Genomic DNA, 13,819 nt, shown 5'->3' on the forward strand with positions numbered 1-13,819 from the left:
GAGAAAAGGGAACCTACCGATGAAGTTTGTTGCGCCGCTTCTTCTTCACCTGTGCTTTCAAAATCGCCGGTAGATTTAGTTGAAGTAATTTTGGCATCAATAAGTGATGTATATCATTCTAGATTGAATAAATAATTTCGAATTTGATTTTGATTTACTTCGGGTGAAACTTTTAAATAAATCAACAGAAGGTCTACTAGCCCCTGGCCTACGTTCCCGCTACTCTTATCAACCGCTATCTGACACTATCCCTTACTTCAGAGTCCCTTTTAACATTCTTTATCCCGTGACGTCCCTAGCTTTGAAGTCAGAGCTTATCCGAATTATTTATTTTGTGGCTGACGTATTTATCTCAGAGTAGTTTTGGAGTTAAATCTTTATTTGAGCTTGTTCATTTCTCAGACTGACGAAAATACTGAGCAATGACACCGTTTTTAACTGAGAGTTTGTTAGAATTTAAGGATTAAATAAATATATTAGGACAAATCACACAGATTGAAGAAGATTGAAGTTCGAGACTTGTGTTATGGGATACTAACTCGACGATACTATATTTAATAACAAATACATATATAGATAAACATCCAAGACCCGGGCCAATCAGAAAGAGATTATTTTCCATCATGACCCGACCGGGGATCGAACCCGGGACCTCTCGGTTCAGTGGCAAGAACATTACCAATGCGACACCGAGGTCGTCAAAAAAAGGATTATTAGTAGCAAGTGGAAATTTTATATACAGATTAAGTATTTTATTTGTGTAAAAATAAGTGTTTTATTTGTATCACAATATAATCACAGAATAAGCAAAAAAAAAAAACAAGAAAAAAACAAAATAGGTACTTATAAGGTATATGTGAATTTTTTCGAGTGTTAAAATAATATTTTTTTTAACACTCGAAAAAATTTGTATAATAACATTTTCCAAGTCGTACATCATTATAAGTTTTACTTCCAATATAGCAAATCTAATTCTATTAATTTTATAAATGCAAGTCAGTTTGTTTGTTACTCTTGTCTTCAAAATTTTGCGTACATATACATATAATTTGACGTAAGGAGAATGATAGTGTAATAGAAAATAAAACATGGGAAACACACGCGGGCGCAGGCGCAGGCAAACGCTAATTTTTAATTAAAAAACAGTATAATTGTTACTCAATAACATTAATATGCACATGAACAGGTGGACTATACGCTTGGTTGCGTCAATTAAAAAAAAATAAATTTATAAGAGCTTGTTTCCGGGTATTTCTTTAAGGTAACCCTTCTTCCCACAAAAGTCAGTGGTACGGAACCAAGACATTGTCCAAGGGGTTGTATAGTAAATGTAAAATCAACATTATTCATTTGATTTAAAGTTCCATTTATGTCGGCAAAGAAAGTGTGTTGTTTTCATTTGTAATGACCGTGTCAACACAATATTTTTTTTGCCCATGTCAAAACTAGCTTTAAGTTTGTATGTGTGACAATATGAATTTTGTGTTGCGCATGCGTGAGTGCATGTGTTAATCATTACATATTAACACAAAGTCAATTTCCATCCAGCATCTGTCTTTTCGCGATAAACTAAAAAACTACTTCACGGATTTTCATGGGGTTATCACCAATAGATAGTGATTAGATTCCTGAGGAAGGTTTAGGCGTGCAATTTATTTATGTGTGTTTGTATGTTTTTACTCGAGCGAAGCCGAGACGATACTTATATTACGGGTCTGTATACAGAAAGGGCACAACAGAATTTGTGGTCACAGTTAAATATATATGTATGCCCGCGCTGGGAATCGAACCCAGGACCTTCAGATAGCGGAGGGCGTGGTTACCCGATGAAGTCAATTCGGGTTACTCTATCGGTGATTAAAATTAGAAACTTCCAAAAGTCAATTATAAAAGACATTTTGTTCAACAGTAGCGACGCCCACACTGGACAAGATAAGTTCGTTCCTGTAACATCAGACATGCAAGTGGGCCTCAGCAGTGTTGGGACGATAGTAAAACCAGGAAATAAGCTACAAAGGTGGCTGTAACTCTGTAATTGTCATAGAATTTGTAATAATACGAATTAACTAACGCACGAACTAACCTGCAGCGGGAGGCTCCGCTGACGCGCGCCTTGCGCACACTAAATGTTGTGGCTATCGACTTCGACGTATTTTATTGTACCCTGAGTGAATTCACACGTATAACAGTAATTTTAAATTAGAGAATAGAAGTGTCAAAGTAGTGTTATTTTTTCGCTTGTTGAAATAAGTCATATTGGACTCTTGACTTTAGGCAGTTGCACTACTTAAACCTTTTTATTTTATCGTTACTTCGGATTAGCGGAAGACAGGCGTGCTTATTTATGCTAGAAATTTTGGCTAACTTAGCGAAGACCATTTTTTTCCTAATTACAAAATGTTGTGCATAATATATATTTTTTAAATGTATCAAATTTATATTTGTTACACTCGAACCGAAGTTTGGGAATACTATTGCGTATCTTTCAAAACTTTTTGTCCCTTAATCGCCTTGTACGGGAAAATATAAGTATTTTATTTGTACCACAATATAATCACAGAATAAGCAAAAAAAAAATAAGAAAAAAGACAAAATAGCTACTTAGTTATATGTGAATTTTTTCGAGTGTTAAAACACCTTGCATAATAATATATATATGTATATGGTATCTGGTATCAGTAAATATTGCATATGCTATCTGTAAATGACACTTCTATTTGCTTTACTATTTCAAATTCTGTGACAACTGCCATCACATGACGTGCCGTGGGAGTAACAGGATTCATTGATATTGCTTTAAAGGTACCTATTTGGATTTGAATCAAATTTCTCTGAATCATGGCACCTAAGCCGAAATAATGCCAATATTTAACGACATTTGATGGATAGACAGGTTTGATGTTGACACTGCTACAGGCACAATACATATGATACAACAAATCCTTAAAATTAAAACACACTCTTCATAGTCGTATTCCTCATGGCTGAGGGTCGTGGTCATTACGTGGAATGAAACACACATAACAACTTTCTTGGCATTATTAATGAAGTGGTTTGCCATTGCCTCCTCCATTTCACACACAAGTTAATAATCAACCAGTGTGCAGGTTTCCTCACGATGTTTTCCTTCACCGGAAGCAAGTGGTGGTCTACGAAAACTATTATACATGAGTCAGATTGGTATACAAACTCATGTGGCACGAGTAAGATTCGAACCTGGGATCTTTCGATCCACAGGCGGGCGTCTTAACCATTACACTACCACCGCTTCACACCGCTTTTAAAACACACATTAAAATAAAAATAAAAATGCATCAAAATGTTATTCTGCAGCAATCCGAATAACATTGTTGCACTCAATTAGTACAAAAACACTCATCATCATCATATCGAGTGTGTTATTGCTAACACTGGTGTAAAATTTTATTCAAGTCGCCTAAAGGCATCTGACATGACTTTTACGACTACTTACCGCCATATAGTGGCAGGTAGTCGTCACTCTTGGGAACTAAATTGTCAACCAGTGTGCAGGTTTCCTCACGATGTATTCCTTCACCGGAAGCAAGTGGTGGAAGCTATGAAAACTACTATATATGAGTCAGATTGGTATACAAACTCATTTGGTACGAGTAGGATATGAACCTGAGACCTTTCGATCCACAATGGTGGGCTTTCCATTACACCACCATCGCTTCAAAAACACAAAAACGCTGATTTTTAGTTATTAGCTTCAGAAGTAGGTAATAAGTATACTTTGAAATTTTATATGATCACAACGTGTAGCATTGTGTATGAATTTATGAAACAAGAAGTGAGAAAGCATTTGATTCATTCGTTCGTTCAGGATCATCTACTTGTCAGTCTGAACGTGATGGTCCAGTGTTTAAGACGCCCGAATGTGATCAAAAGGTCAAATTCAAAAGGTTTGAATCCTCTTCGTGTCACATGAGTTTGTATTCCAATCTGATTCAGGTATAGTCGTTTTTATCGACAACTATTGTATCAATTACTAGCTATTGCCCGCGGCTTCGCTCGCATGAACTGATATGTAATAAAACAATATATGGGATAAATATTCCTCTTTTGTAAGTCTATCTTTTAAAAATCCACCCTGTATGTTCTTGTGTTTTCCATTTTACGGATATTTCTCAATAACAAAATATCCCGCAATAAAACTATCGTAAAAATATAATTCACATTGATTCAGTTGTTATTGTGAAAATTTTTTTTTATGTCTTTATTTCTAGGTACATGTGTAATGTATGCTTATATAACTGGCAGTACCCAATCAAAATTCTCAAAAAGCTACAATTTTTTTTTTAATTTAACCATATGACTACACGCGTGATTCGTGCGCTTATATAGTTTTAATGACGAAGAAAATAACAAAAGTTTAAAACTAATTTTACAGAGAGGGCATACAACGAGAATTTATACCAATTACATGCCATTATTCTGTACCGAATTATTTCTATTCATGAACCAACAATGAATGACAAGTAGGGACAATCTATCTTTAAAAACACCACAAAAATTCAACCATTATCAACTCTATTGCCGTCATGGTTAAGTCCAATTTGCAAAGTTCCGTTTTTATTTAAAATGCAATATGCGTAATCGGTATGAATTAAAGTGCATTCTTTACTATTTTGGCTTTGTTTTTTTTTTTGTATTTTGGACTTTAATTCCGAGAGTTAAGACTGAAAATTGATTTGTTTGTATAGTTTTTTGGTTTAGTCATGTTCTATTTTGCTATATTATTCAATAGCAGGAAATACATATAAATAAAATGTTTATTTCCATCAGTTCAATTATTCATTACAGCAATGCGTTGTTTTTCTGTCTTATTGTTCTTGTGGTTAGCGCCCTAAAATAAAACCACTACATATCAGCCCGTGGTTGATTGGCTCTCAAAAGCCTTTCCTTTCTTAATATGAATGGGATAAATACATGCTTCAGAGAAATTGATTTAGGAAAACTAAGTACATTATCAGAGCACTATTCCTCATCTACGCTCATTTTGTAATAAAAGACTAAATTCAATCTATTTGGCTATCTACGCCTATTTAAATATAACATATAATTAGTTGCGTCTGTTAGTAATTTCATTTGGAACAATGCCACCGGAATCGAACTTCCAAGTAAAAATAATGTGCCTAAAAACAAACGTACTACTAATATTACACCATTCCGAGAAGGCAACGTAAGATGTAGGAGATATGACGGAAAAAACATGTGTTCTCAGACAGATAATGAATCATAAACACGAATAAACCCACAAGGACTTACGCTAACATATCATGCAATTGAAAACATCAATTAAAGCTACAATAAAGAAGCGTTCAACAACGAAAGCTCTAGTTTAAACTCCATTCTTATGAATGACAAATACATGTGTCCGACTTACTAACACAGATAAGAACTTATAAAATCTACCGTCAATCAAAATGTCACTCTATTCAGTGGCGATAAAGTTGAAGATTTGATAAAAGCGTCTGATAATGTTGCACATGGTGTATAGTAAACAGAGAGGGAATAGACAGACGCCGGCGGCGCGCGCGCACATTCAGTCAGTCAGCATTCACTGTTCGAACCGGTCGCTATTCGAAGGCACGCGCTCAATGATCGCACGCGTCGATCGAAATACGAAAATAAAAAAAATATAACACGGGGTTACGCAAGGGTGTGCTCTAGGTCCAGTGAATTTTGATTTATTTTTTGAAACTTGTGACACGTGAAGTGAATTGTGTGGTCCATTTGTGATGCTGTGTTGCATGGTGAGTGAATTTCAAACGATCAATGCCACCATTGTTACGTTCGACTCTTTCGTTCGTCTTTTTTAAAACATCTTGTATCAACACTTTCATCTTCGTTTTCTGCTAGTTTAATTTATAATTAAGGGGCTGTTTCTTGTTACACAGTCGTAAAGATTTTATAGTTAGCTTGAAACATTCGTTTTATAGTGCTGGATTGTAATGCGTTTAGACGCACTTGAACTTCAGAGCTGTGTTTACATACGTTATCGCTTCGTCAGTTGGGATATTTGCGATAACAAACTCATTATTGGTCTGAGAATTTCCTAAAGCAGTTAAAGATTGATGGGTTTTGTGGGACTTTCCTTTATGTGAAATTTTTTTCATCGTCCAAAGTTAATATTCATGTTGTAAGAGTTTTAGATAACGTTAAGATAGCGATATCAATGACTGATATTACTATCAAAACACCATAGATTGTGTTTATATTGGAGAAAATTAACATTGCTCTAAAAATATCCTATAAGTGTGAGCCAATTTTGAATACTGATAATATCATTGATATTCATTGGGGAAAACTACATCGAAAATCATTGGAGGAAATAAAGTCCCAACATATACAGTCATGAAAGAAACGAAGATCAACTTTCATTTATACTTTGTAGTGATAGTTATTAAGTAGAGACAATCAATTAAAATATCCGGCCGTTCCGTCCTCTGGAATTCGTCAATAAAGTAAATTGCTTTAATTTACACGAAGTATCTCGGAAGAAAAATACGCTCATTTGTTCAGGGAAAAGAAAGTGCTTGATAAAATCTCACTCGTTATTTACTGATGTGTCAATTTTGTAATTGTTAATAATTTACATACAGAGGAACAAACTGTAATAATAAATAAATAAATTAGGACAAATCACACAGATTGAACTAGCTCCAAAGTAAGTTCGAGACTTGTGTTTTCGGATACTAACTCAACGTTACTATATTTTATAACAAATACATATATAAGCATCCAAGACCCGAGCCAATCAGAAAAACATCATTTTCCATCATGACCCGACCGGTGATCGAACCCGGGACCTCTCGGTCCAGTGGCAAGATCTTTATCACTGCGCCACCGAGGTCGTCGTAATGTTCCGGTGAGGGCGTCGCTGCTGTTGAGTTTGACAAAAAAATTTTACAATTTTTGTTTTGTCCGCCGCCGGGTCAAGCATCATTGAAATTCTGTACAATTTTGTTTGTATTTCGCTTATTTTTTTCTTCTTTATCTTCATCGCAGCCTCTGTATCTATTTCTCCCCATTTTTTTTCTAAGTTACATTGCATTTAGGGACATATTATTTATTCTTATTAAGAGTTATGCTCGTATATATCTCAATATAAAGATCTTTATATTTTTTTATTTCACCCTTTAGTTTTGTCCATGGTATTTATTTTGAGTTCAAAAGTTTGACGTTTTTGTCTGAATAAGTAACAAACGTCAAACTTTTTCACCATATTTTAAGTGAAAATTCAAATTAATCCATATCCATACTAATATTATATGCGAAAGTCTGTCTGTCTGTCGTTTTAACGGCTAAACTGCTGGATCGATTTTGATGATTCAAACATAGCTACTATTTTTGTCAGTGAGTAATTCAAGCGAGCGAAGTCTCAAAAGTTTTTTTTTTTGCAATTTTAAATTTTGTTTTGCAAAATAATATTTGAGTATACAAACTACCTACCTGTCTATCTAATCATTAAGCTAATAATGAATTTGATAGTGATATATTAAATTACAAATTGTTTATAACATAACGTTTATTACAATGTTATCAACATTATTGTAGTCGTTACAAAGTTATCATCTTATTGAGATTGTATTTTAATCAAATTATTTAATTTTATATTTATTTTACTGTGTAACTATATAGGTTTTGCACGCAGGTCCGCCTGTGTTAGAAAAATAAATATGAAACTTACAAAGTTGTTCCCATTTCATCCCTTTAGGCACGGAATTTCCAAAATTCCATATTTTAGTCTTCACATAGGAGAATACTCTATCGTAAAGAACCTCATTTTAAAATTTATTTAGACTCAATAAATATTTAGACAGTAAACAGTTAGAATGTCTTTCTGGCAAATTTCAAGTTTTTACTTTTTACAAATTTATGTAACTTATTACTAATTTGTATAAATTATTAGCATAAAGGACTTAATACCTAAATTAATTTAGTCCAGTGTTCCAAAAACTCCTGTATCAAGTCTGTGATGCCCCTCAGGAATTTGTTAATCTTCAACATGCAGGATTTTCGCCTTAGCTTTGATATATCAGTCTATGTGTGTTTATAGATTTACTAGCTGCGTCCTGGTGCTTGGCTCCCGTGGGAAATCTGGGATAAAAAGTACCAGGTTATATTCTAACCAAATTTCATAACAATCTGTCGAATAGATTTAAACATACATCCTCACAAACTTTCGCATTTATAATATTAGTGGGATAGGATAATATTTATAGTACAAATTCATTTTAAGTTAAGTTATTCATCATAATTGTCATGAAAGCAATTTACAATTATTTATATATAAGTCCTGTGCATTTTTTTATCTATATCTCTTTAAAACAAAGAAATTCTCACTTCCAATGACTATAATCTATTTAAATTATCTATAAAATATCATACTCGATAAGAAATAAAAGAGATAAATTCGCCTTCGCAACGTATAGAAGATTACGCTATTATGTTATTTTATTTGGTATTAACTTTTGCCCACGGCTTCGCCCGCGTGAACTTTTCTGCGAAAGCGGAACAGACGATTTTCATACAAACTTTCAGCCCCATTTTAGTCATTTGGGGGTTGATTTGTGGGAAAAAAGTAGCCTATGTTTGAATGTGGGTGTTTAACTAAATGCATGACAAGTTTTGTCAAAATTGGTCCAACGTTTAGATGTGAAAGTGGAACAGACAGACAGACAGACTTTCGCATTTATAATATTGTTTATGGATTATGTTTTCTAGAGTTAGAAATTGTGTGAGCTCAATTTTACTAAAGATCTTTAGGAACTCAAAGTCTACTGGTTGAAATTTGATAAATTTGAAGAAATTAGGTGAACCGTGCAGTTACAAAATAAATAAATATGTTAGGACAAACCACACAGATCGAGCTAGCCCCAAAGTAAGTTCGAGACTTGTGTAATGGGATACTAACTGAACGATACTTTATTTTATAACCGGGGATCGAACCCGGGACCTCTCGGTTCAGTGGCAAGAACCTTACCACTGCGCCACCGAGGTCGTAAAATAAATAAAAATAATGATCTAGGTGAGAGACAGGTGTCTGTGCTAGGAGAACCTGATAGATTACCAGCCACTCCAACAGTGAACCAGGTGTAGGCACACAATGCCGGTAAACACTCATGACAGTATTGATATAATAGGTACCTATATTATTATCCTGAAAATCCCACAAGAGCGAAGCCCTATTGTAGAATATGTCCCTTTATCTTATTTCATCTCACTAATATTATAAAGGCGAAAGTTTATGAGCATGTTTGTTAATTCTTCACGCTCAACCGGCTGGATATTGTTTAATGAAATCTGTTATTGAGGTAGTTGATACCTTGGATTAACATATATGCTACTTTTTATCCCGAAAGTACGCGATTCCCGTAGGATTTTAAAAAAGTCTGTGATATGCAATAGCGCTTTTTAAAGTAGATGGCGCTGTTGTGCACAAACGTAAGTATTTTTTATAATTACGTGGGTGTCATCGCGGTATGAAGCTAGTTTTTATCAGAGACATAAAACTGAATAACGACTATAAAAGGCAGGTGGAAGGTGAAAGACTGACATTTCGTTAAAATAACTAGTTATGTACAGAGTTGAACCTTTTAATGCCAAAAATAGATAGATTTAACGATTGATTGATTAGATTTATGGTAGGTATAAAAACAAAAATGGCGGATACAATGAAAGCCCGCATAAAATATTTGAGTTAATCCATCACCTGCGTTAAATATACACACATAAACTTTCCGCAGGTATCACTCACATTATCTACTTATAAGTACATATTATTTATTCTATTAAGAGCTATGCTCGTGTACACCTCGACATAAAGATTTTTATATTTTTTTATTTCACTCTGTGGTTTCGTCCATGGTAATATTTTGACTTCAAAAGTTTGACGTTTTCGTCTGGATAAGTAATAAACGTCAAATATTTTCGTACGTGAATAAGTACCTCATGAAAGTACTCAGTCTCAGGATATTGAGCGGTCCTCTTATAGAGTGGAACCACACGCCATTAATTTATGTTATGAATGTCTCATGTTCAATTTAGAATAATCTACTGGATATTTGGTAAATAAGTATTTTGAAGCATGGGAGCGTTTGGGATAAAATACCCTGGTACTTTTTATCCCAATACCGTTCATGGAGAGTCCCGTGGTACAGATAGTATAGTTCTTACATATTATAAAACAAAGTCTTCTACCGCCTCTGTTTGTATACGATATACTCAAAATCTTATGCACGGATCTTCATGCAGTTTTCAACAATATATAGTGTGTTTTAGGTATATTATTTATTTACTATGTTTTTAGCCGAGCGAAACCGGGTCGGGCAGCTAGTAGTTTAAAATAATGGAACCACTACAAGGAAATTCAGTTACGATAATATTTTAAAAGTTAAAACACCAGTGTACCGATTACGTCATGCGAGGTTATGATATTTCTAGGAATTCAGTTCAATGTTATATAGATATACCAACGGTACACAACAGTGTAGGAAGGTAATAATTTTTGTGATGTCAAATCTAAGACCTTATAAAAAAGTATGATAATGTATGGTAAAGTATACAGATCGAGTTCGTCTCAAAATAAGTTTGAAACTCGCGTAGCATATGAGCTAACTCAACGATAATTATTCTTTACATCATAAGCGAACATAATATACCTACTTGTATTGTATAGATACTTATATATTCAAGAACACAGGTCAAATTGAAAAAGATAATCTCCCAATCTGACCGGACAGGGGATCGAACCCGGGAACTCCGGTCCGCGATAACGACCAGATGTAATTACATAGAATTCGAAATGGCGAGAAAAATCCTTTTTTTTTTTTGCTCAACATGAAAATTCTTTACTGTTGAACTGAATATTGGATTATTCCATTGATTAGACAAAACATCGATTTATCTGTTGATTTTGCGAAATACCTATTTAGAGTAGCTTACCAAAGATTATGTCATTAGATCATTGAGACACGATTGTAACTTCACGTAGGTAAAAATTACGCTTTGATTTCACGTAATTATTCTCCGATTTATACTGATGAGATCTTGTTGGATTATATTCGGGTACCGATTGTGCCATCGCCGGATTTAAATGAAGTAATCGCATCCAATAAATTGAATTTGATTGAGCAGAAGGCGCGACGCGATTCAGTAGGTCACTTCCTGACGAATTTTGATCAGCAATTGGCTGTGTTGACTCATTGATGAGATTTGATGCATTGGTCGAATCCTTGCTTGCAAACTTAGAGCGGGTTGCACCATTCAACTTTGAGGTTAACCTGAGCGTCAAAATTGACTGGTTTAAGTCACTCTTAGAGTAGAAGTATATTTCGATGATTTCCAAGTATTCCAACTAATAATTTTTAACTAATTAGGATTAACTCACTGATCTGATGAGATAGAAAGACAAGAGAAGAAAGGACATATCTACGTCTATCTAACTCTTTCTATCTCATCTGAGCGTTTTGATGACATTTTTGTCACGCGTTCAATGCAACAAGATCTATTTATACTTGTGTTAAACACGGCGTTTTTTGTAAAAAAAAAAATCTAGTGTAAATATGCTGTGATTTTGATGTAAAACATTCACAGAGATCAAAGTTACATCACAACTAGGTACCTATGCTTAAGATTAACATCAAAAGGAAGCGGGCGCTATCTCGGGTGTGGAGTGGAAAGCAGTATCTAAGATTATATCCAGATAAACAGTGATACTGCACTTTGTGAGATGTTGTACAAATACGCTGAAACTGTCTCTCTCCCACCTGAGCGTTTCCCGGTTCCTTCCAACCATTGAGCGTCGGAGCCCAGAGTTCGCTTTCCTACATTTTCGTCTCCACATCGCACGGTCGTTTGTCACTAACAAGCTGAAACTAAATAATTAAAATGTGTGAGTTTGTATGCGAGTGTAAAAAAAGTTTTCGAGAGAGGGTTATTATTTATTAGAGGAGGAGGAGGAGGGAGGAGAGAGGTTATTTTCTAATGTTATCTGTGGTTTTTTGATAAATTACAGTTTCATAGTATTAGTATCTGAGCCAAGCCGGTGACGGACGGACAGACATGACGAAAATATAAGGGTTCCTTGTTTACATCGGAATATGTGTTTCCTTTGACGTTTCTTTTCTGGTTAAAGCTAGTAGTTTGTAGTTTAACTTAAAATTATTATTTATTATATATTTTAGAATATGACATAAAAACTATCTGTGAATGTCCAATTTCCAAATATGAAGTAACGATCAAGGGGTAAAATATAATTGGATAAAATATGCAATATTCAATTTCATTACGCTTTACCTATTATCGTCACAATTGCGTCTCAATAGCAGTCTTATTACGTGAAAATAAGAATGATTATCGAAAATCTATTGAATTATACAATTTAGCTTTAACGTTAGCAGAATCGATACCTTACCTAAGCAAAACAAATCGAAGTTTATAGTTGGCTCATAAATATAGATTTCAATCGACAATGTCGGAAATCGTTAGTTTGTATCAGTATACGTTTAGCGGCGGTCTAGCGATTGAAAAATGATGGGATTATGACTTAGTTGCTCATAAAATTCTAACTGACTATCTTACTAATGATGTCGAGTTATTACAACATGATTGAATGGTTCCTGGATCGAATCCTTCTCGTGCGAATTGAGTAACAAACAGTAAGGTAATACGAGTATTCTGGCATGGTACTTAATTTGTAATGTTGTTGTTGTCTCGGCATTTCTTCTCAACAGTGGTCAGTCGTCTAATTTTTGAATAAATTTTTTAATTTGAGTTTGTCTCAAGGACGATACCGCCATTTTGAAATCTTCATATTGGGGCCCGATTCTCACTTGATCGAAAAATATATGACATTTAAATTATGAGACTATACTTATAAGACCTACATTTGTTCATTGAGACTTTTGGAGAAAATGCTGCGGTGAAGTTTGTTACGCGACTTCTTCACCTTCGCTTTGGAAGTCGGCAATATAGGTACTTTTAGTTTTAATTTTAAACGTCAATAAGTGATGTATATCATCCTAATTTGGAAAAAGAATTTTGAATTTGAATTACAAAATACGTTTTAATGTTATATTACTGAGAAAAATTATATTTAAATGTATATTAAAAAAAAATTGTAAACCATTCTGGCCAACGCTGTTCAAAAGAGTTTCCTTTCGCCATTTCTTCCCAGCGGTGGTCGTTCCGAAATGCTAGTAGTTTCTGACTTTGGTAAATTAATTTTTGATTTAGAAATATGACGTGAAAAAGTGCCTGTGAAGGTAATTTTTGATACCTACATAATTTGATTTTGAATTAGACTTTACACATAAAGGGAGAATAATGAATTCAAGACACTTTTTTAGACGTAGAACTAATAGTAACGTAGACGTAGAAGTATACTTGTCACTTCCACAATGCACAAGAAAACAACGGGAAAAAATCGGAAAAATGTAGGAAATAATTTGTAAACATTACTTTTGTTTTCCAAGCACATCGCTATATTCGGTAGGTATTGTACGAACATAGAAATATGTATTCAAAATTTGTAAACGGTTAAACTTTAAATATACGAAGTATGCCGTTCAGCGTACCTATTTAAATTGCACCTGAAGATTTCGTTTAGAGTATTAGTCATTATTTTCGAGCACTATATACGATGCCCATCGGAGTACCTACTAATTCCATGGCACGGCCATTTTGTGTTTGTTCCTAGGAGGTACGACTTTGACATATTACTTAATTGTTTTTCAGTCGTGTAAGCAAGTTTTATTATATAAAATAATTTCTACACTTTCCTCCATGATAT

The 13,819-nt window shown here is 34.2% G+C and overlaps 1 protein-coding gene across 1 annotated transcript in view; it reads left to right on the plus strand.

The window, feature by feature from the left end:
- The first annotated feature begins 5,552 nt into the window (after window positions 1-5,552).
- Window positions 5,553-13,819, plus strand: part of LOC128680763 (facilitated trehalose transporter Tret1-like) — an 80,004-nt gene continuing 71,737 nt past the window's right edge. The window contains exon 1 of the mRNA XM_053764145.2: window positions 5,553-5,777. The gene's annotated coding sequence lies outside the window, so the exon portion shown is untranslated. The remainder of the gene's footprint in view (window positions 5,778-13,819) is intronic.

Source organism: Plodia interpunctella, chromosome 25 (genome assembly GCF_027563975.2).
Source record: "Plodia interpunctella isolate USDA-ARS_2022_Savannah chromosome 25, ilPloInte3.2, whole genome shotgun sequence".
In the NCBI taxonomy this organism is placed as follows: domain Eukaryota; kingdom Metazoa; phylum Arthropoda; class Insecta; order Lepidoptera; family Pyralidae; genus Plodia; species Plodia interpunctella.